Genomic DNA, 24,056 nt, shown 5'->3' with positions numbered 1-24,056 from the left:
AACAGGTGAATTGCAGCAGTTCAAAAAGTCAGCTCAACTCCACCTTCACAAGGGCAACTAGGGACAGGTAATACGTACTGGCTAGCCAGTGGTGCCGACATCCTACAAATAAATTCATTTTTAAAATGTCAATAATTACACAAACTGAAAATAGAAATTCTGCAGTGTGGGCGCATGCCATTTGGCCCATCGAATTCACACCAAGCCTCCGAAGAACATTATACACAGACCCAACCTACCCCTGCATCTCCTATGTCTAACTTACCTAACCTCCCCGTCTTTTGACTGAGGTACGAAAACAGAACAACCTCATGAAACCCATGCAGACGTAGGGAGATTGTGCAAATCCCATTCTGAGTGTGAAATCAAAACTTGGTTTTTGGTGCTATGAAGCAGCAGTGCTTAAGACTAAGCCACCGTGCCATCATCTCGAGAACGGTTGATGAAAATTCATGACTTGCTTTTTCCCCATTCATTAATTGGATTTTTTTTTCTCTTTGCTACAAATTTCCTGGAGATCTCGCCAGAGTATGTCACAGTCACACTCATTAAACAGTCTGTAACTTGGTTTTCTTATAGACTCTTTGAATCATCATCACCAATTGCTACGCCATTTATTTTTGTGCCATTTGTAACCCTGGTCATCATACATCGACTTCAGTCAGGATACAGAATTTGCGTTGGTATGTACCTCTGCTGTTTCACCATTCCCATTCAAATGAGGGAAGCTTTAACGGAATGCCTTTTGTTTTCTTTGACAAATCCGTCAGCCTTGTATTGTCAGAGACAATGTGGTAGTGAGCCGTGTATTTGATCTGATATCCACACAAGAGTCATGTTTACGATGACACAAAGTAAAGTTAATGCAAGTCAGTTACACGGATCATACCATTAAATGCATCAGAAGCAACATTCGATTCTACTGTTACATTCTTTGGAAAGGTATTTATTTATCTATTTATTTCCTCATTATTGTATAAGAATCTTTCAGACTCACTGGTCCAATGCATCAGCTGAAGGGGCTGTCGAAGACCGAGAGCAGCTTTGTTAACTGTGGTACCACAGTTCTGATACTCGAACAGCATGAACTAATTCCCTTCTCTGCATTTGCTTACAGAAGTAATAATCGTTCTGGGAAACGTTTGCTTTTATCTTTATCCAAACGTTGTTTGCAGATGAGCAAACTTTGAAGAATTATGCACCTGAAGCCCTCGGTCATTCCATTCTACAACACTGCTCAAGGCCCCACCATGAATGAAAAAAGTCAGATGTATTTTTCTGGTATCAAAATGCAATGCCTTGTGTTAATCAAAATTGAAGGCCATCTGCCATTTTCAGCCCAAAAACGCTATGAGCAAGATCCTTTTGTAATTTTAGAAAACCTTTTTCATGATGTAAAGAGTTAATCGATGCCTCAACGTATTGCTGACGTCCCACCAGCTCTTTAATCAAGTGGGACAATTCAGCAAATTGTGTATTTTTAGTCCAGTAATCTGCATGTAAATCTTGGAGAACAAGCTATAGTGTTGGGCTTAAGAATTATTGAATTTTACCTCACTGGGGTGTATCAATAATATTAATTCATATATGTATTGAGTATTTAACTCAATAAATTAGCTACATATTGAAATGCAGGGGGCTTCTTCTAATCGCTGTTAGGTACTTGTAGCCTGATAGGAAACAAACATAAAATCACACAGAATAGAGGAGGGCCTTTAGCTCATCGAGAGTGCAGTACTCGTGAGCTGAAATCTGTCAGTCAGCGTGAAATAGACTTTTTTTTGTCTTGCACTGATAGTGATTATTGTATAAAACTGCTTTTCCAGAAAATTAAAGGGGATGATTTTTCAGAAGAAATCAGAAACTAACATCATGGCAAGTTCTGATGGAATCATGATTCACTGCTCTGTCTGCACCAAAAGGTTTTAAAAATCAATGTGACTGGAGGCGGAATTCTGAGGCACACTTGAGGGAGAGTGTTTGAGTGCACCAACAGTGACAAACACTTTAACAAGTTAAACAGCCTGAAAAAATCTCACACAATGCACAGCACAGAAGAAACCAGACATATGTTCTGTGTGTGCACAAACCTCCGCCTGATTGTTAAGCCTGGTGAGGCATTCTCAACATGAATAAATCCTGGAAATGTACGGACTGCGGGAAGGCATTCTGTTCCCCATCTGCAGTCGAGATTCATCAGCGCAGTCACACTGGGGAGAGGCCATTCACCTGTTCGGTGTGTGAGAAAGGATTCAGTGCTCTGTCCAACCTGCTGGGACACCGGCAAGTCCACGCCGTGGAGAGGCCGTTCACCTGTTCCGAGTGTGGGAAGGGATTCACTGATATATCCACCCTGCTGACTCACCAGCGACTTCACACCCAAGAGAGGCCATTCCCCAGCTCTGAATGTGGGAAGGGGTTCACCGATTAGACCAGTCTGCTGAGACACAAGCGGGTTCACACCGGGGAGCGTCCGTTCACTTGCTGAGTGTGGGAAAGGATTTACTCAGTCGTCCACCCTGCTCACTCACCAGCGTATTCACACTGGGGAACGGCCGTTCATTTGTTCTAAGTGTGGGAAGCGATTCACCCGGCTATTCAACCTGCAAACGCACCAGCGAGTTCACACCGGGGAGAGGCCGTTCACCTGCACCGACTGTGGGAAGGAATTCACTCAATCGTCCAACCTGCTGCTCCACCAAAGGATTCACAGTGGGGCGAGACCATTCACCTGCTCTCAGTGTGGGAAGGAATTCACTCGATTGTCCAGCCTGCAGAGACACCAGCGAGTTCACAAGTGATCGCAGCAGTGCATTATGCTGTTCTTGCTGTGGCTCATCACATCCAGGAATGAACCACATTCATTCTGACAGTTGGTGAAGTGGGAGGTTCAGAGCTTCCCTTTCTGCGGTACTGGCCGCTCACACCACTTCGTTTCCAGTGAAGTGATGTGTCGAATTTCATCTGGATCACTGAATGGAGTGAAGGTTTGGAAAGTGAAAGGTATTCAGTTTGCGTTTCATTTTCTCCAGTAGTTGGCACGGAGACGGTCAGATTGTTTTGTTATATTCATGTGAGCGCTTCTCACAGCAAATGCGCAATGAATTGTGAAGTCTGCAGCTCGTTTGGCGACGCTGAGGAGCGAAGAAGCTGGAAAATTTGCTGTGCCCGGAGCTGAACGAGGAAATCTCCAGTGACCCTCTCAGTGAAGGGCAAAGAGACTTGCGATGGTAGAAAGCTGCCATTCCTCGGAAAAGTGAACGAGGAGGAGAAGGGCCGTTTGAACATTTCGGAGTACACGCCACCATGTGATACATCGTGACAGATCTGATTGTAATTTCCACTCCACGGTCCTGTCTTAAAAGCGAGTGCAGAAGATGGAGCTGAGTCAGTAGAACTGATATGTTTTCACTGTTATAGGGTGGGACATTTAAAGTCAAATTGCTGGAGATCTAAAAGGAACAGGACTTTAAAAGAAAAATGAGGGGCAATCTTTTCACACAGTGGGTGGATTGCATTTGGAATGAACGTCCTGAGGGTGTGGTGGATGTAAGTGCAGTTGCAATGATGAAAAGAGACTTAGATAAGTACATGAATAGGACAGGTTTGGAGGGATGTGGACCAGGGGCTGGCACGGGGGGCTAGTTTGGGGTTATGTTTGCCATGGACTGGTTGGACCAAAGCAGCTGTTTCCGTGCTGTATGATTCGATAAAGTAAAAAAAAACGCGAACTGAAATCGCTGGAAAAGCTCAGCAGGTCTGGCAGCAACTGTGGAGAGAAATCAATTAACATTTCGGGTCAAGTGACCGTTCCTCAGAAACTGCTGAGGTTTTCCAGCGATTTCTGCGTTTGTTTTCTGACTAATAGTATCCAAGTTTCTTTTGGTTTGTTTATCCTATAAGTAGATCAGTGTTGGTAAAAATGGCTAGTGTTTCTCCAGGGAATGTTGGACCAAAGAGGGAAAATCGTGAGAATGCAATACCTCCGAATGCATTTACCATGAGTAAAAATCGATTCTGATGAATTTACATTTCCGGGGAAGTCACTCCAGTTTATTCAAGGAAGCTAAGAAAGATTTTTTAAAAAATTCTGAATTGCTTGCTCAGCTACAATCTTATTTGTAATACCGTTGGCCCTTTCTCCAAAAAAGTTGATTATATTAACACAGATTATTTTTAGAAAGTGTCAAAGTTACTCGTCAGACTGTAGCTGGAATGTAGTGAACAGTTTTGGGCCCCTTTTCTAAGGAAAGATATACTGGCATTGGAGACAGTTTCCGAAGCACAGTACAGCAGGGGGACAGGCCCTTCGGCCCACCAAGCCTGTGGTACCACATTTTGCACTTCCATATTAAAACTGTCTTCACTCACAGGATCTGTATATCCCTCTACTCCTGTCCTATTCATGTATTCATCCAGGGGCTTCTTGAATGCTGTTACTGCCTCTGCTTCCATCACCTTCTCTGTCAGCGTATTCCAAGCACTCATCACCCTGTGAGTGAAAAGATGCTTCGCACATCTCTCTTCAATCTCCCCTCGCACCTTGAACATGTGTGCCCCTATTAATTGAGCCCTTCACCCTGGGAGAAGGCCACATACTTTCAACTCTATCCACGCCATTTACAATATCAAAACACCTATCAGTTCGCCCCTCAACCTCCTGTGTTCCGTTGAAAGCAAACCCAGTCTATCCAACCTTTCTTTGCAGCTAAAATTACCCCTTGCCAGGCAACATCATTGTAAACCTTTTCTGTACCCTCTCTCCTGCGTCCACATCCTTCTCGTAGTGTAGTGACCAAAACTGTATCAATTTTTCAAGTGTGGCTGAAGTGATATTCTGTAATGATGCAGCCCACCTTTCTATCCTTATATTCATTGTCCCTTCCAATGAAGGCAAGACTGCCACAGGCCTTTTCTTTTGCTACATTGTCTACCTGCACTGCCACCTTCAGTGCTCTGTGGACCTACACACCCAGATCCCTCAGCATATCAAGACTCCTACAGGTTCTGCCATTCACTTTATAATTTCCACCTGTACTTGACCTTTCAAAACTCATCGCCTCGCATCTGTCCAAATAAAACTCACTCTGCCTTTTTCCTTGCCATGCCTCCAGTTGATCTATATCCTGCAATATTCTCTGACAATAACAATCCCCAACAATATTTGTATGATCCTCAAACTTACTGATTAGAACAGCCACGTTTTCTTCCAAATCATTTATGAAGGTGCGATCAGCAGAGGTCAGAGCATTGATCCATGTGCAACCCCAGTAGCCACAAGTCTCCATTCCAAAAAGCATCCATCTGCAGCTACCCTCTGTAGCCTATGTCTGAGCCAGTTCTGTATCCATTTTGCCAGCTCACCTTAATGCAATGTGACTTGATCTTTTGTACCAGTCTGTCATGAAGACCTTGTGAAAGGTTTTATTTCAGTCCATGTAGACAACACAAACTGCATTTCTCTCATCAATCATCTTCATTACCTCCTCAAAAAAGTCAAACAAGTTAGTGAGGCACAACGTCCCCTGCACAACACCATGCTATCCAACACTAATAAATCCATTTGCTTCTGAATACGTAAAGATCATGTCCCTGAGGATGTGTCCCAATCATTTCCTTCCCACTGACGTGAGGCTTGCAGGCCTGTAATTTCCTGAATTATCCCTGCTACTACGTTTAAACAATGGAACAACATTGTCTATTCTGAAGTCCTCTGGGATCATACCTGTTTCGAAAGAGCAAACAAGGATGTCTGTCAATGCGCCAGCATGTTGTTCATTTGCCTCCCTGGATATTCTGGGGTAAATCCAATCAGGTCCTGAGGACCTATCTTCCTTAATGCTTTTTCAGGCACACAATACCTCTTGCTTTTAAATACCAATCTGGCTTAGAAACTCGACAGTGCCTTCCCTGAGATCAGCCGCATCAATTCCTTCTCTTTCGTGAATACAAACACAAAGTACTGGTTAAGGACCTCACCAACGTCTTCTGGCTCCACAAATAGATTTCCTCCTTTGTCCTTAAATATATGAACCCTTTCAATGGCTGTCTTCTTGTGTTTTAAATTCGAACAAAATGCTTTGGAATTCTCCTTAATCCTGTTGACTGATGACTATTGATGTGCTGTTTTAAGCCCTTCTAATTCCTTGTTTAAGTTCTTTCTTACTTTCCTTATATAAATCAAGGCATTCTCAGTTCCCATCCTCCAACACCTTATGTATGCTTCCTTTTCCTTTTTGACCAAGGTCATAACATCCCTGATTATCCATGATTCATATAACTTGCCATACCTCTCCTTTGTTCTTGCAGGCGCACGACACTCCTGAACTCTTATCAACTAGCATTTGAAATACTCCCAGATGTTTGATGCATATTTACCATCAAAGAGCTGCCTCCAAGGAAAACCAGTAATGAAACTCCCCCATTCCTCTTACCTCCCCATCTATCACACTTGAAACACCTAAATCTTGGGACATTCAGATGTCGATACTGTCTCTCCTACAGCCAGGTCTTTGTAATTGCAGGAATGTCATAGTTTCAAGTACTAACCAAAGCTGTTCAGTTCATCTACATAGAACATAGAACAATACAGCGCAGAACAGGTTGTTAAGCCCTCTATAAGGGGCCCACCTGGTAAACTAATCTATTCCCATCACCCTACACTATCCCATCATCATCCATATACCTCTCCAAGGACTGTTTAAATGTCTCTCATGTAGCTGAGTTAACTATATTGGCAGGTGGGGCATTCCACACCCTTACCAGTCTCCGAGTGAACAACCTGCCTCTGACATCTGTCTTAAATCTATCACCCCTCAGTTTGCAGCTATACTGCCACGTACAAGCAGACGTCATCATCCTCAGAAAAAGACTTTTATTGTCAACCCTATCTAATCCTATGATCGTATTGTGTGTCTCTCATAAATTCAATCTTAGCCTTCTTCTCTCCAATGAGAACAGACCGAAGACCCTCAGCTTTTCCTCATAAGACCTTCACTCCAGACCAGACAATATCCTGGGTAAATCTCCTCTGCACCTTTTCCAATGCTTCCACATCCTTCCTGAAATGGGGCGACCAGAACTGCACACAATACTCCAAGTGAGGCTGCACTAGCATTTTGTGCAGTTGCAGCATGACATCATGGCTCCGGAACTCAATCCCACTACGAATGAAACCAAACACAACGTATGCTTTCTTAACAGTACTATCAACCTGGGTTACAACTTTCCGGGATCTATGTAAATGGACACCAAGATTCCTCTGCATATCCACGCTACCAAGAATCTTCCATTTGACCCAGTATTCTGCCTTCCTGCTATTCTTCCCATTACCTCACGTTTATCTGCACTGAACTCCATTTGCCACCTTTCAGCCAAATTCTGTTGTTAATCCAAGTCTCCCTGCAACCAGCGACATTCTTCCACACTGTTCACCACTCCACTGACTTTAGTATCATCTGCCAACTTACTGACTCATTCAACTGTAGCTGTGTCGAAGTCGTTTATTAAAAAATGAAAAACAGCAATGATCCCAAACAGACCCTTGTAGCGCACCACTAGTAAGCGGACTCCAGCCTGATTACTTTCCATTAATCACATCTCGTTGGCTTCGTACGGGAAGTCAGTTTCTCATTCAAACTGCTAAATCACCTTCAATCCCATGCCTCCACATTTTATCCAATAGCCTATATGCGGAAACGTATCAAAGGCTTTCTTTAAGTCCATGTACACCACGTCAACTGCCCTACCCTCATCCACATGCTTGGTTCACTTCTCAAAAAACTCAATGGGGTTTGTGTGATACCATGATGAATTCATGTTGGCTGTTTCCAATCAAATTGTTGCTTGCTAGATGATTATAAATCCTATCTCTTATAATCCTTTCCAAAAGTTTTCCTACAACTGACGTAAGGCTCACTGGTCTATAGTTACCTGTGCCATGTCTACTGCCCTTCTTGAACAAGGGCACATTTGCAACCCTCCAGTCCTCTGGCACTAAACCTGTAGACAATGACGACTCAAAGATCAAGACCAAAGGCACCACCATCTCCTCCAAGCTTCCCAGAGAATTATCGGAAAGATCCCATCAGGCCTTGGGGACTTATCTGCTTTCACACCTTCTGTAATTGATAACACATCCTCCTTACTAACGTCCATCCTTCCAAGACTAATAACCCGTATCTCAGACTTCTCCACCACAATATTCTCCTGTTCCTGACTGAAACGAGATGTGAAATATTTGTTTAGCACCTTCGTGATCTCCACATACAACATCCCACTTTCGTCTCTGACAGGCATTATTCCTTCCCATTATATCTCTGATGTTGAAGCATACAGATTTCAGACTACCTCCCCTGCTCTTTTCAGCAGGGTTACCTTGACTGCTCTTGCTGTTAGTCATTTTTGCCATGGTTACCCCATCTCTCTTACTTTGTCCATCTGCTGCTGTACTCCTCTGGCGCTCATTCCCCTATCACACAAGTTTAAATCCTCCTCAAGGCGTATCACCAAGTCCACCCACAAGGAATCAGTCCTGGACCTGCCCAGGTGCAAACAGTTCAGTTTGAACAGGTCCTACCTGCCACAGAATCGGTCCTAATGTCCTACGAATCTGATACACCCCCCTCACACCATCCTTTTAGCCAAGTGTTCATTGCATATATCCTGCTTTTCTATCATGACTGGGTCATTTCACTGGTAGCAATCCTGAGATAAGTACCTTCGAGGTACAGCATTTCCAGTTTTTTTTCCTAGTTCTCTGTACTCTGCTTTTGGCATCTCATCCTTGCTTTTTCCTATATCGTCCATACCAAGGTGTACTGCGATTACTGGCTATTTGTCCTCCCCCTCCAGAATGCCCTGCAACTGCTCTGAGACATGGAGCATCCCAAAACCAGGCAGACAGCACACCATTCTGGAGTCTTGTTTTCAGCCACAAAAGTGCCCATCTATTCCCTTACGATAGAATCCCACTGCAACTATAGTATCTCTATACCTCTTTCTCCCTCCCCCTGCAGCAGAGTCAACAATATGCCATGTATTTGGCTGCCCTTGAATCGCTTTCTCTCATCTCTGTTTTAAATTACGCCTCCTTACTTTTCATCCATGAACCTTAGTTTTAGCTCCGCTCCCCCCAAAAGTAACCCACGTTAAATTCCCACCAGGAGCCCTCATAAAAATTCCTGATTAAACATGCGTCACTTGTGCAGTAGCGTCGATCCTCCAGCAGGTGGTGACATTATGTCATTTGTTTTGAGCCGACGAGAGCAACAGGGAGATAATTCATCCAACCTGCACCCACATTTCTCCAAATAAGCGCAGAAATGAATACTCAGACAGAAACGCACGATGACAGATACACGTAGAAACACAAGCATACACAGATGAACGCACACAGGCAGAAACACAGACAGAAACATAAAGACACACACATACAAGCACACAGATATAATATGCACAGAGGTGCGCGTACCCACAGACTGGCACACATATGCAGCTGAGCACGTACCTAAGGGAGACTCGATCAGATTGGGATGTCTGTACTGCACAGTTGGGTTGGACTGAAGGCCCTGTTTCAGTGCTGTATGATTGTACGAGTTCGCATTTAGAAAGGCAAATTAAATATTGGCATTCATTTTGAGAGCACCAGAATGCAAGAGGAAGGGGATGCATGATTGAGGCTGTATAAGGCTCTAGTCGGACAGCATTTGGAATGTTGTGAGCATCTTTTAGCCCGATCTCTAAGGAAGGGTGTGCTGGCCCTGGACGGGGTTCAGAGGAAGTTTCCAAGTAGCATGTCATATGAGAGGTGGTTGAAGTCTCTGGATTGTACTCGATAGAGTTTAGAAGGATGGGGAATCTGATTGAAACTTCCAGAATACCGACAAGACTGAATAGCGTGACCCTTTTAGAACTGAAATGAGGAGGAATTTCTTCAGCCAGAGGGTGGAGAATCTGTGGAGCTCATCGCTGCAGAAGTAGTGGAGACCAACTCATCGAGTGTATTTTAGACAGAAATAGATAGCTTCTTGGTTAATAAGGGAATCGAGGGTTACAGTGAAAAGGCAGAATAATGGGTTTGCGTAACGTGATCAAATGGCAGGACAGATTCGATGATGGGCCAAATGGCCTGATTCTGTTCCTCATATCCTACACCCTTCCAGTTTCCACACTAGCCATGACTCCATTTCTGCTCCAAACTTCAGATTCCACGTCCTTACAGACACCAGTATAAAGAATCCATTACATTCTTTAGCAGAAGGAGATGAATGAACTGTGTGTGTGTGTGTGTGTGTGAGTGTGTGTGTGTGTGTGAGTGTGTGTGTGTGTGTGTGAGTGAGTGTGTGTGTGTGTGTGATTGTGTGTGAGTGTGTGTGTGTGTGATTGTGTGTGTGTGTGTGTGTGATTGTGTGTGTGTGTGAGTGTGTGTGTGTGTGTGTGTGATTGTGTGTGTGTGTGTGATTGTGTGTGTGTGTGAGTGTGTGTGTGTGTGTGATTGTGTGTGTGTGAGTGTGTGTGTGTGTGAGTGTGTGTGTGTGTGTGTGTGTGTGTGTGAGTGTGTGTGTGTGTGTGAGTGTGTTTGTGTGTGTGTGTGTGTGTGAGTGTGTGTGAGTGTGTGTGTGTGTGTGTGTGTGTGTGTGTGTGTGTGTGTATGTGAGAGGCAGAGTGGAGTGATTTCTGACAGATCCTAACAGAGTGATTCACTGTAACGAGCTGTCAATGTCGCTCTTCCAGTTGTTCATAACAGAAAGAAATAAACATTTTTTATATTTCAAAATATTCTTCATTCATTCAAAATCTCTGTCTGTATGCATTATCACAAAAACAATTCAGTTCTATACAGTTGCACATCAAGTAACAAACACGAAAAAAAATCTTTGAATCTATCAATAAAACACTTGTCTTACTCGTACAATACTAACGTTTACTCATTCTTAGGTCATGAGTAGTCTCCAATAACAGAACAGACCCCCATTTACCTTCAGCAGAAAGAGCTCAGACAGTGGTCTTTCTCCAGTGCACCTCGGCGGCAGCTGCCTCAAGCTTCAGTGCATCCCTTACCATGTTAAGGATGTGTCAGTCTGCAATACTCAGTCGGGGGCAATTCCTTGTTCTGGAAGAACAACAAGTTTCCAGGCAGAACAAAGAGCGTTGTTCACAGACCTGATGGTCCTCCGTGTGTATCCCTGCGTCATGGAGCAGCTCGGGGCGAATCTTGGCACAAATCATTGCAACTTCCTCCAGACTTGCTTTGCAAAGGCAGATTCCAAAAGGAGATGTATAACAGTAAATACCCTCTCCAAAGGCAGCGTGCGGCGGTGCAGGCTGACCGGGTGTGCAATGTGGATCTGACAGTTAGTGTCCTTCTCACCACCAGACGACTTATGATGTTTTGGTGATTGTTAGAAAGTTCTGGTGATGAGGCATTTTGCCAAATTACTTGAAAGTCTGCTCAGGGAGCCACCCGACAGGATCCACCTTTCTGTCAGTGTCTCGAGGATGCTATGTGCTGACCACTTCCTGATAGACTGGTGGTCAAAGGTGTTTCGATTTGCAAGTTTATTGATGGCAGGGTAGGTGACAACACGGGATGCTCCGACGACTTGGAGAATTCTATAGAAGCGAGGGCAGGCCCATCGATCACAACACTGTTGGCAGGTAAAACCTCGGTGCACAGTGACACTTGGTGTTTATGTAGCGAGCATCCACGCACAGCTTGATGCAGCCACACACAAAGGTGGATGTCAGGGTGAGGGCAACGCTGGCTAAGTTTTATCCCTTCCTTATCCAGCGTTTTGTACATGTGATCCCTCCAGACCCGGACTACTTTAGGCTTCCAGATGAAGTGGAAAATAGCTCTGGTGACTGAAACAGCACAGGTTCAGGGAATGGGCCAGACCTGCACAATGTCCAACAACAGAGAGAATACCTCACCCCTGATGACCAGGTTTTTACCCACAATGGAGAGGGAGCAGTGCTCCCAAAAGCTCCATTTCTGCTTCCTTTTGGTGATGCGCTCCTCTCAACATTTTGCGCATGCTCTGAACAATATCCCGTGCACCTTCAGGTTATCTGTCCTGAAGGGGAAGGGGATGAATGATCAGTTGGCCCAGTTCCCAAAGAACATAGCCTCCACTCTTGCCTTGATTTACCTTGGCTCCCGAGGAGAATTGAAGCAAAACGTCATCCAAGGGAGGCTTTGACTTGCTGGCCTCCGCTGCATGGAATAGTCACCCCTCTCATGCTAACACTCTTCCTGACGGACACATCAAAGACTCTACACTACACACAAACAAGTCAGGAGAGCGGGGATAGCCCTGCCTGACACCCGACTTGATCAGGAAACTTTCTAATTCGCACCCATTGATTGAGACTGTGCTAATGATGTTGGCGTAGAGCAGTTAGATCGAATTTCAGGTTCCCTCCCCAAAACTGTTTTTGGAGAGCATATCTCGCACGTAGGTGTGTGATACCCATCCCATCATTGGCCTTCTCCTGGTCCGGGCCGATGAGGCAGATATCCACCCCCATATCTTGCATTTAAGCGATTGCATCCCTGAGGAGCATGAGGGACTTCTAAGTTGTCATGCTCGGTACAGCACAGGGTTGGTCGGGGTGGATCACGTTGACCCAATTGGCGATGACGTCAACAGAATCAACAGATACCAATTTCCAATGCGCTCCCGCTCCCCCTCCTCTGGTAGATCAATGTGATTCTGCCTTTCATCATGGATTTGCACATGGTAGCTACCAGAAACAAAATGGCACAGACCGCCAGCATGTCCTGGCCAAGCTCGGTTGTACTGCGTCTGTCAGGTAGCCTTGTTTCCCTTCAAACACAAAGCCTGAGTGTGGGCGGAATACATACCCACTGGCGTCCACGTTGAGCGTCACTTTTACCTGCAGATGGCTGGGTCCAAATCCCAAAGGGGTCCATTCCGTCTGTGCTGCCACCTTGAAGCTGCAGGTGCATTTCCCAGGAAGATCAGGCCATCTGCTTCTGGGAGGTGAGGGTTTGTGCAAATGGATTGTCACATTCTGGCTCTTCTGTGCAAGGAGAATGAACAATAATGCTGCGGACAGGAAGCAGAGTGGAGCCTCACCTATCTTTGACCCCAGAATAACATCAGGAGTTCTCCACATTGCTTCACGCTCCTGAAGGTCATGTTGATGCAGCCACCACTGGGGGAGTTCTGCAGACAGAACATACCTGTTGTTTGGAAGCCACAGCAATGCAGGAGGACTCTCTTCATGAAGAAGACTCCGTGTAATCAGCGATCCATCCTCCACCCTCTTCGCAGTCACACTGACTGAACTGTGGACCACTGAGCAGAGGTCATATCTGTGGTTTGGTTTGATTCAGAAGGCAGCAGAAAGAACCCTCAATTAATGCCTCATCGCCAGGACTTTCCAACGAGCACCAAGCCATGGCTTGGCTGGTGGTGAGACGGGCTCTGCCGGTGAGATCCTTTATGCACGCCCGGACTCTCAGCCGCACCGCACGCTGCCCTCGAAGCGGCTGCAGGGGGGGGGGGGGGGGAACGAGACTGTCACACACCTCCTTCTGGAATGTGCCTATGCAGAGGAATTCTGGAGGGGAATGCAGTGGTGTTTGTCGAGGTTCGGCCCACGCAGTCATTTGGGGTCTGCTGATGCCTCAGCTAAATATATGGACATATGCTTGATACACGTACAGACCTGTATATACAAATGATAAATTCTGATCTCCTCATATACTGTTTACGTATCTATGGCATGACCAACTGTACAGACCACCAAAATTATTTTATGAATAAAGTATATTTTTGAAATAAAAAAATATAATGATTAGCTCCATCTTCCTGGTTCTGCTGACAATCCAACGACGAGAAGGCGTCTCACATCGGATCAGTTTGAACAAACACACGGTTTCAAAGTACACATCGACAATTTCAATGCATTTCTGTCATTGCACTGAGAGTAATCGCTGTGTGGAAGAACGCATTGGTTGCAATGCAGGAGGAAGGCATTCTGACATCGTTGGACGGTGCGAATAAATGTGAAATGCACAGTCTCACCTGTTCACAGTGTTTTCCCGGGAAGGACGACAGACCTGTTCTCATTGAGCACAATCCTGTGAAGCGTAATGAGTGAACGTCGCAATTACATGTACTGGCCACTAGAGGGCAGTGCGAATCGGTGATCAATATTAAAAATGAGGGCTGGAGGAGGAGTGACCTTCCAGACATTGTGAGCAACGGGCAATGTGAGAGGCTTATGACAGAAACATAAACCAAGGCTCAGCTTCTTCTGCAACTTTAACAGGAAGGCGGTTCAGAGTTAGACGTAAAGCATGCATTATCCCAGTTGTGTACTCTTATAAAAATAACATTTGTATCTGATTCCTCACCAGAGCTCCGTGGAAAATTGCTTTCACCACTGTCCTTGCAATTTGATAATGTTCCAAATTTGCAAAATCCTCCTGATGTTTTCCACTCTGATGGCCACGGAGGTGACTGGAAAAGATGAAGTGAAGCAACTCCCCCGTTGGATAGTTGTTAGTGAAATGGGAATTGTGTCCATGAATTGCTCTTTTGCCAGTACAGCAACCAACGTACATTGGTATAGACAGCTCCCGAATCAGCCACCCCAGCTTGTGGTGATGGCTAAAAGAGACGATGATCAGCCGAAGAGGATCGCCGCTTCAATCAGTGGAGGTTACAAAATCAGTACCCTGACTGTCAAAGACACCAGACTTAATGACACCGCCACCTACCTCTGTGCAATGAAGGCACAGTGTCGCAAACAGGTGGACGGCGTGTACGAAAACCTGCATGGAGTGGGAGTTCCAATACGTTGATTTTGCAGTATCTGTGTTACTAATTCTGTGCCCCAAAAGCCGAGATATGAGAAATGAGAACAAAATTCACCAGAAAGCATGGAACAGCTTAAGTTAAAGATGGTCAGCGGTGAAGACAATTACACATGCAGATGGTGATGAAGGAAGTGTATACTTGCACATCAGAAAAATGATAGAGAAAAAAGGAAAGTATAGAGATACTTCAACAATGCTTGCAGTGGGCAGTATGTTGGGAAGCTGTTGAAGAAGAACTGGAAGTAAGCGAAAAATAACAAGCATGATGTGCAGAGTTTAAAGGTCAGCTTATACACAATAAAAGGAAACATGAAGAAAATATGATAGATTTTCTTTGAAAATAATGTTACCATCACTGACTGCTCCACTGTCAACGTCCTGGGGGAATTTAATGACAAATAACTTAACAGGACTCACCACATAAACACAATGGGTACAAGAGCAGGTCAGAGGTTCGGATTACTGTGGAGAGTAACGTACTTCCTGATTCCCTAAAGAATGCCCACCATTTACAAGGTGCAAGTTAGGAGTGTGATGGAATTCTCTCTAACTGCCTGAATGAGTGCACCCCCAACAATACTCACGAATCTTGACACTATCCAAGACAAAGCAGCCTGTTAGATTATCACAGCATCCATAGGCATCCACCCCTTCCACTCCCGACTCTGAGTGTGCACTACCTGTAAGTGTCAGTGCAGAGGTTGACCAACGATCATTAGACAGTACCTTCCAAACCCACGAACACGTAGAGGGCCAGGAGATATGTAGGAACATCACCACATTCAAAGTCCCGTCGAAGCCACTCACCATTTAACTTGGAAATATATCAGCGTTCCTTCACTGTCGTTTGGTGAAAATCCTGGAAATCCCTCCCAAATGGCATTATGTGTCCACACACAGCACATGGACTGCAGCGGTTCAAGAAGGCAGCTCGCTACAAAATCCTCAACACGGACAAGGAATGGGCAATAAATACTGGCAAGCCAGCGACAACCTCATCTCACGAATAAAAAAAAATGTTTTAGCACTCTAATCATAGAATGCCTACAGTATGGCAGCAGATTATTGGAACCGTCGAATCTCTGAAGAAAAACACACCCAAACTATCCCTGCATCGCCTCTGGCTAATTCAGCTACACGTTTGGACTGTCGGAGGATTCCAGAACACCCGCAGGAAACTGACATAGACAGAGGGAAAATGTGCAGAGTGTCACCTGACGCTGAACTCGAACCTGGGTCTTTGGTGCCGTTTGGCAGCAGTCCGAACAACTGAGACACAATGACATAATCTGTGGGATCCTTCCTGGAGATTCAGGACTTGGTATTGCGCCAACTCACAAATTGCTCATTTCCTGGTGTTGCAAAATTACAAGAGATCTCATCAGAGTATGCATTAGTCACACTGACTGGAGCAGGTGATAACCTGGTCTTCTTGTGGACTCTTTGAATCATCATCAACACTTACCTTCCCATTTATGTTTGTGTCATCTGTAAACGTAGCAGGATTTGCATCTCACGTTGGCGTATATCTCTGCTCTTACACCATTCCCATTCAGATGATGGAGACTTTACCAATTTGCTTTTTTCCTTTTAAAACATTTGGCAATCCTGTATGTGAGTGGCTAGTAATGCTGCCATATACCTCTAATTAGGTAAAAACTTCTTCTGCTGCCCCCACCTCCGAGGTTACTTTCACAATCAGGACTCCGGCCCACCTCCAACACACTGCATCCACCTGGACACCCCACGCTGGCCTATTACCTGCCCTCGACCTCTTCATTTCCAACTGCCGCTGGGGCATTAACAGCCTCAATCTGTCTACCCCACTCCCCCACTCCAACCTCTCACCCTTACAACACGCAGCCCTCCAATCCCTCTGCTCCAATCCCAACCTCACCATCAAGCCAGCAGATAAAGGGGGTGCAGTGGTAGTCTGGCGCACTGACCTCTACATCGCTGAAGCCAAACGCCAACTCGAGGACACCTCTTCCTACCGCCCCTTTGACCATGACCCCACCCCCATCACCACACCATCATCTCCCAGACCATACAGAACCTCATCACCTCAGGAGATCTCCCACCTACAGCTTCCAACCTCATAGCCCGGGAACCCAGCACTGCCCGGTTCTACCTCCTTCCCAAGATCCACAAGCCTGAGCACCCTGGCTGACCCATTGTCTCAGCATGCTCCTGCCCCATTGAAGTCATCTCTACCTACCTCAACACTGTCCTATCCCCCCTAGTCTAGGAACACCCCACATACATTTGAGACACCACCCACACCCTCCACCTCCTCCAAGACTTCCGTTTCCCCGGCCCCAATGCCTCATCTTCACCATGGATATCCAATCCCTCTACACCTCCATCCGCCATGACCAGAGCCTCCAAGCCTTCCGTTTTTTTCCTCTCCCGACGTCCCCAACAGTACCCTTCCACCGACACTCTGATTCGTTTGGCCGAACTGGCCGTCACCCTTAACAATTTCTCCTTCGAATCCTCCCACTTCCTCCAGACCAAAGGGGTAGCCATGGGTACACGTATGGGCCCCAGCTATGCCTGTCTCTTTGTTGGCTACATAGAACAGTCCATCTTCCGTAATTACACCGGCACCACTCCCCACCTTTCCCTCCGCTACATTGATGACTGCATTGGCGCCACCTCATGCTCCCACGAGGATGTTGAGAAATTCATCAACTTCACCAACACATTCCACCCTGACCTTAAATTTACCTGGACCATCTCTGACACCTCCCTCCCCTTCCTGGACCTCCCAATCTCCATTAATGACGACCGACTTGACACTGACATTTTTTACAAACCCACCGACTCCCACAGCTACCTGGATTACACCTCTTCCCACCTTACATCTTGCAAAAGTGCCATTCCATATTACCAATTCCTCCGCCTCCACCGTATCTGCTCCCAGGAGGACCAGTTCCACCACAGAACACACCAGATGGCCTCCTTCTTGAGAGACCGCAATTTCCCTTCCCACGTGGTTAAAGATGTCCTCCAACGCATCTCGTCCACATCCCGCACCTCCCGCACCTCCCATCTACCAACCTTCGCATAAACCAAATCATCAGACGACATTTCCATTACCTCCAAAAACTCCCCACCACCCGGGATATATTTCCCTCCCCACCCCTTTCTGCCTTCCACAAAGACTGTTCCCTCCATGACTACCTGGTCAGGTCCACACCCCCCACAACCCACCCTCCCATCCTGGCACCTTCCTCTGCCACCAGAGGAACTGCAAAACCTGCGCCAACACCTCCTCCCTCACCTCCATCCAAGGCCCTAAAGGATCCTTCCACATTCATAAAGTTTTACCCGCACATCCACTAATATCATTTATTGCATCCGTTGCTCCCGATGTGGTCTCCTCTACATTGGGGAGACTGGACGCCTCATAGCAGAGCACTTTAGGGAACATCTCCGGGACACTCGAATCAATCAACCACACCGCCCTGTGGCCCAACATTTCAACTCCCCCTCCCACTCTGCCAAGGACATGGAGGTCCTGGGCCTCCTTCACCGCCGCTCCCTCACCACCAGACGCCTGGAGGAAGAACACCTCATCTTCCGCCTCGGAACATTTCAACCCCAGGGCATCAATGTGGACTTCAACAGTTTCCTCATTTCCCCTTCCCCCACCTCACCCTAGTTCCAAACTTCCAGCTCAGCACTGTCCCCATGACTTGTCCTATCTGCCTATCTTCTTTTCCACCTATCCACTCCACCCTCCTCCCTGAATTATCACCTTCATCCCCTCCACCACTGACCTAATGTACTCCATGCTACTCTCTCCACACCCCCACCCTCCTCTAGCTTATCTCTCCACGCTTCAGGCTTTCTGCCTTTATTCCTGATGAAAGGCTTTTGCCCAAAACGTCGATTTTGCTGCTCCTCGGATGTTGCCTGAACTGCTGTGCTCTTCCTGCACCACTAATCCAAAATCTACCTCTAATTGTCCAGAACAATGCGGCCATGAGCCATTTACTTGACAAACTGCAGTGCATCTGATATAGATATAGGAGTTACATTTACAATAAGTTAAAGTGAAGTTAAATAAATGCGATTGCAATGTATCTGCTTAGTAAATGCAGCAAAAGCAGCATTCGATTCTACTGCTTCATTCATCAAAAATTGCCTTGAGCAATAAAGCTTTGATTACAATGCAGGAGAAACACCGTCTGAAATCGTTGGATGCTGCAAATGAAATTGAAATGCAGATTCTCAGCTGCTCACAGTGTTCTCCTGGGAAGGAGGACATATCTGCTTTCATTGAGCAGTATCGCGTGAAGTGTAATTGGATGTCGCAATTATTTGTACTTACAACTAGATGGCAGTGTGAATCTGGGATAAATATTGACGACGTCGGCTGAAGGAGGAGTGACCTTCCAGACATTGAGCAACTTTCAATGTGAGAGGCTTGTGACAGAAACAAACACCAAGACTAAGCGTCTTCTGCAACTCCAATAGGAAGGCTTGTCTGCGATAGACGTCAAAATTTACTTGTGCAAATGTAACAATTGCGTCCAGTTCCTCAACAGAGCCTTGCGGACAATTGTGTCTGCCACTGCTCTTGCAATCTGATAATGTTCCGAATTTGCAGAGTCCTTCTGATGTTTTCCACTCTGACTTCCACGGATGTGACTGGAGCAGGCGATGTCACGCAACTTCCTCCGTGGATGGTTGTTAGTGAAGTGGGAATTGTGTCCATGAATTGCTCCATTATCACTATGTCGGACGCAATACACTGGTACAGACAGGTCCCGAATCAGCCACCCCAGCATCTGGTGATGGCCAAAAGGGAAAATGATCAGCCCGAGAGGATCACTGCTTCAATCAGTGGAGACTACAAACTCAGTACACTGACTGTGAAAGACGCCAGACTTAATGACACAGCAATCTATCTCTGTGCAATGAAGACACAGTGTGACACACTGATGGAGAGCGTGTACTAAAACCAGCACAGAGTGGAATTCCGGTATGGTGAGTTTGAAGTATCAGTGTTACTAATTCTGGGCGCCAAAATCTGAGACAATGGAAATAACAGCAAAATACACCAGAAAGTATGGAACAGGTTAATTTAAAGATGGTCAGAAGTGAAGGCAATTGGAGATGCGGATGGGGGTGAAGGAAGTATATGTTGGCAAACATGAAAGAGTGATGGAGAAATGGAAAAGTGGAGAGATACTTTCATAATACTTGCAGAGGACAGAACGATGAGAAACGATTGAAGAAGAAATGGAAGAAAGAGAAAAATAACAAGGATGATGTGAAACATCAGGTCAAATCACAGTAGAAGGAGACATGAAGGAAAAATAGTGGAATTTCCTTTAATGCAATGTAACTTCACCGAATCTCCCACTGTCTACCTCGTGTGGGTTTCAAAGAATAAGAACTCAACTGGACACAACGCAGAAACGTAGTAACAACAAGAGCAGAGACTAGGATGAATGCAGCGAGTAACATATACTTCCTGCCTCCTGAAAGCCTGTCCACCGTCGACAAGGCACAAGTCAGTAGTGTGATGGAATACTCCCCACTTGTCTGGATGAGTGCAGCTGCAAATAATCTGGAGATTCTTGACACCATCCAGGACAAAGCAGCCCGTTTGATTGGCACAACATTCACAAGCATCTACCGCCTCCACCACCATTTAGCTAAGATCCTCAGATAGCACCTTTCAAACCTGCAACCACTTCCACCTGCAAGGACAAGGATCAGCAGACATATGGGAACACCGCCACCTTAAAGATTCCGTCTCAGCCACTCACCATTGTTCTGGACGAGGCCAGTCCGCTTAAAACATTCTTAAGCAGACAGCCCAGACCCAAAACTTGACAATGTGCTTCGATAAGCGACCAGTGAAATTTACACGCAGTAAGTTAGCTAGGTTGACTACCAGGTTTTAAAACAGGCAAAACTGTCTTCACAAAATTACGGAATGAATCACAAAGAAGAGAATATGGATGACCCACCGTAGTCAGTCTATCCAAACTAAATTAATTATGCTTTTCAGAATATACACAACAGTCCCAATATACAACCCCCTTCAACATAGAGTAAGATGAAACAGAGGTTTTCAGATCGAAGTTAAAAGGGCGAAGGAAAGAGAGATTAGCAGCCTGTTTCCAAACAGTCCACTACTGCTAACCTGACTAACACCAAGAATTCAGCTTCCTGGACTGACCATTACCCTTTCATAATACAGGCCACTTCTAAAACAATAAAGCTTTGGCCTAAAGTCTTATTTGTTTACGTATAAACAAAAAGGCCACCTCCCGCCCTCCACACCACAAAATCCTTTTCATCTCTGTACCAATTAAGTCGATTCGGAGCCCAGACTGTTTTACAGAAACTCTGGAAAAAAAAAGCCAAGGACACAGGTTGAGAACAGGAACAGCTTGTAGAAAAATGACCACCTTCGTGACACCATCCTGACTTGAAAATATATGGCCATTCCTTCAATGGGTCTGTGTAAAAATCTTGGATTTCCATCTGTGGCATTGTGGGTCAACCCACGGCAGGTTGACTGCAGTGGTTCAAGTAGGCAGCTCATCACCACTTTCTCAAGGGCAACTAGGAATGGGCAATAAATGCTGGCTAGCCAGGGATGGCCACGTCTCACAAATGGATAAATAAGTAAAAATATCATTAGTTATACAATCTAAGCATAGTCCACACAGTATGGCAGCGGGGCATTTGGCCCACCCAATCTCAGTTGGTCATCACACCAGATCGACCCTCACCCGACATCTCGTGTTGCTAATATTCCTGTCTGATCCATGATTGGACTGTGGGAGAATTCCGGAGCAAATGTAGGAAACTCATGCAGACAGAGGGAAAACTTGTAAATTTCACGCAGACTGTCACCTGAGGCTGAAATCTTTGGTGTTTGGAGACAGGAGTGCTAACCACTGAGCCAGCACAGCGACAGCACGCGAATGCTTCCTTTAATTCATGATTTGGTATTGCCGCACTCAGAAAGTGTTCATTTCTTGGCGCTGTAAATTTCCTTGAGATCTCGCCAGAGTACGATATAGTCACACTCACTGGGACCGTCTCTAACGTGGTCTTCTTGTGAGCTGTTTGAATCATCAAGGCCACTTGCCTTCTCGTTTACTTTTGTGTCATCTATGGTACATTCACTTCAATCAGGATTTGGTTGGTCTGCTGACATGTATCTCTGCTCTTCCACCATTCCCAGTAAAATGAAGGAGGCTTTACAACAAAACGTTTCCTTTTTCTTTAGAATATTTAGTTGCCTTGTATGGGCGCTGCTGGCAATGCTCGACATCTGACACACTGCAGGGCATCTGATATAAACACAGCAGTTACGTGTACAATGAGACACGGTAAAGTTAACTAATTCCGGTCACAATGGATCGTTTCAGTCAGTGCAGGAGCAAAAACATTTGATTTCACTGTTTCACTCATTGGAAATTTCGTTGCGGAATAAAGACTTGGTTACGAAGCAGTCTGAAATCGGTGGACGTTGCTCATGAATTTGAAATGCAGGGTCTCGCCTGTTCACAGTATTATACGGAGAAGGAGGCCACGTCTGTTGTTTTGAGCGGTATCCAGTGAACTGCAACTGGTGTGAGAGTTTGAAGATTGCAATTACTTATCAACACCACTAGATGTCAGTGCGAATCCATGATAAATATCGAAGATGAGGGCTGGAGCAGGGGTGAACTTCCAGACAATGTGAACCACTGTCAGTGTGAGAGGCTTGATACAGAAGCACACACCAAAATTCAGATTCTTCAGCAACTCTACCAGGTTAAACGTGAGTTCGTCGTCAACCGTGCACTTTTCTAGTTATTTACTTGTATAAGTATAATAATCAATTGCAGTTCATCAACAAAACTACATGGACAATTGCTTTCACCAATGTTCTAGCAATCAGATGATGTTCCGAATTTGCAGTGTCCTCCTGCTGATTTCCACTCTGATCTCCGAGGAGGTGACTGGAGAAGGCGAATTGAAGCAACTTCCTCCCTGGATGGTTGTTACTGAAGTGGGAATTGTGTCAATGAATTGCTCTTTTGCCACTACATTTAACACAGTGCGTTGGTACAGACAGCTCCCGAATCAGCCACCCCAGCATCTGATGATGGCGAAAAGGGAAGCTAACCCATCCGAGAGGATCACCGCTTCGATCAGTGCAGACGACAAAGTCAGTGTCCTGACTGTGAAAGACGCCAGACTTAATGACACCGCCACTTACCTCTGTGCAGAGAGGGCACAGTGTCACAACAAGTGGTTGAGACTGTACTAAAACTTGCATAGCTTCGGGAATTGCGTTATGCTGAGTTTGAAGGATCAGTGTTTCTCCACAATCAGAGATAAGGGAAATGAGAGCAAATTACACGAGAAAGTATGGAACATCAAAATGTAAAGATAGTCAGACGTGATGACAATTGAATATGCGGATGGAGTTGAAGAAAGGCTATATGCAGAAATCAGAAACATTAATGGTGAAACGGGAAAGCGGATGGGTACAGTAATAATATTTGCAGAGGGCAGCATGGTGAGTAACTGTTGATGACGAAATGAAAGAAAGTGAAAAATAAAGAGCATGATGCACAGAGGTTAAAGATCAGGGTAAAGCACAACTGAAGCAAATTTGAAGGACCCATGTTGTTAGCATCATTTAATTAACCACTGTCAACATCCTGGAGGTTTTACTGACCAAATACTCATCTGGACCCATCAAATATAAACAGTAGCGACAAGAGCAGGTCAGAGACTTAAACATTGCCGCCAGTAACATACTTCCTAACTCCCCAAAGCCTGCCACCATATGCATGGCAGAAGTCAGGGGTGTGAGAGAATACTCCGTAATGCCCAGATGAGAGCAGTCTGAACAACACCCAAGGAGACTGACATCATCCAGGACAAAGCAGCCCGTTTGATTGGCACGACATCCATTAACATCCACTCCCTCTACCACCACGGCTCAGTCTGTACTACCTACAAGATGCAATGCAGAAGTATAGCAAAGATAATCATACACAACCTTCCAATCCCACGACCACTTCCATCTCGAAGGACAATAGCCGGGAGATATTTGGGAATGCCACCACCTTCAAATTCCCTTTCAAGCCAGTCACCACCCTGATTTGGAAATATACTGACGTTCCTTCACTGTCACTTGGTCAAACTCCGATAATTCCCTCCCTAATGG

At 45.5% G+C, this 24,056-nt stretch overlaps 1 pseudogene; it reads left to right on the top strand.

Moving 5' to 3' along the window:
- Positions 1-24,056, top strand: part of LOC148144562 (uncharacterized) — a 70,676-nt pseudogene that overhangs the window by 22,025 nt on the left and 24,595 nt on the right.

Source organism: Chiloscyllium plagiosum, unplaced genomic scaffold (genome assembly GCF_037043375.1).
Source record: "Chiloscyllium plagiosum isolate Xiang-an unplaced genomic scaffold, Cpla_swu_hap1 HiC_scaffold_27, whole genome shotgun sequence".
NCBI lineage: Eukaryota > Metazoa > Chordata > Chondrichthyes > Orectolobiformes > Hemiscylliidae > Chiloscyllium > Chiloscyllium plagiosum.
The sequence above is the reverse complement of the archived record's forward strand: the minus strand, read 5'-3'. Positions and strand labels throughout refer to the sequence as shown.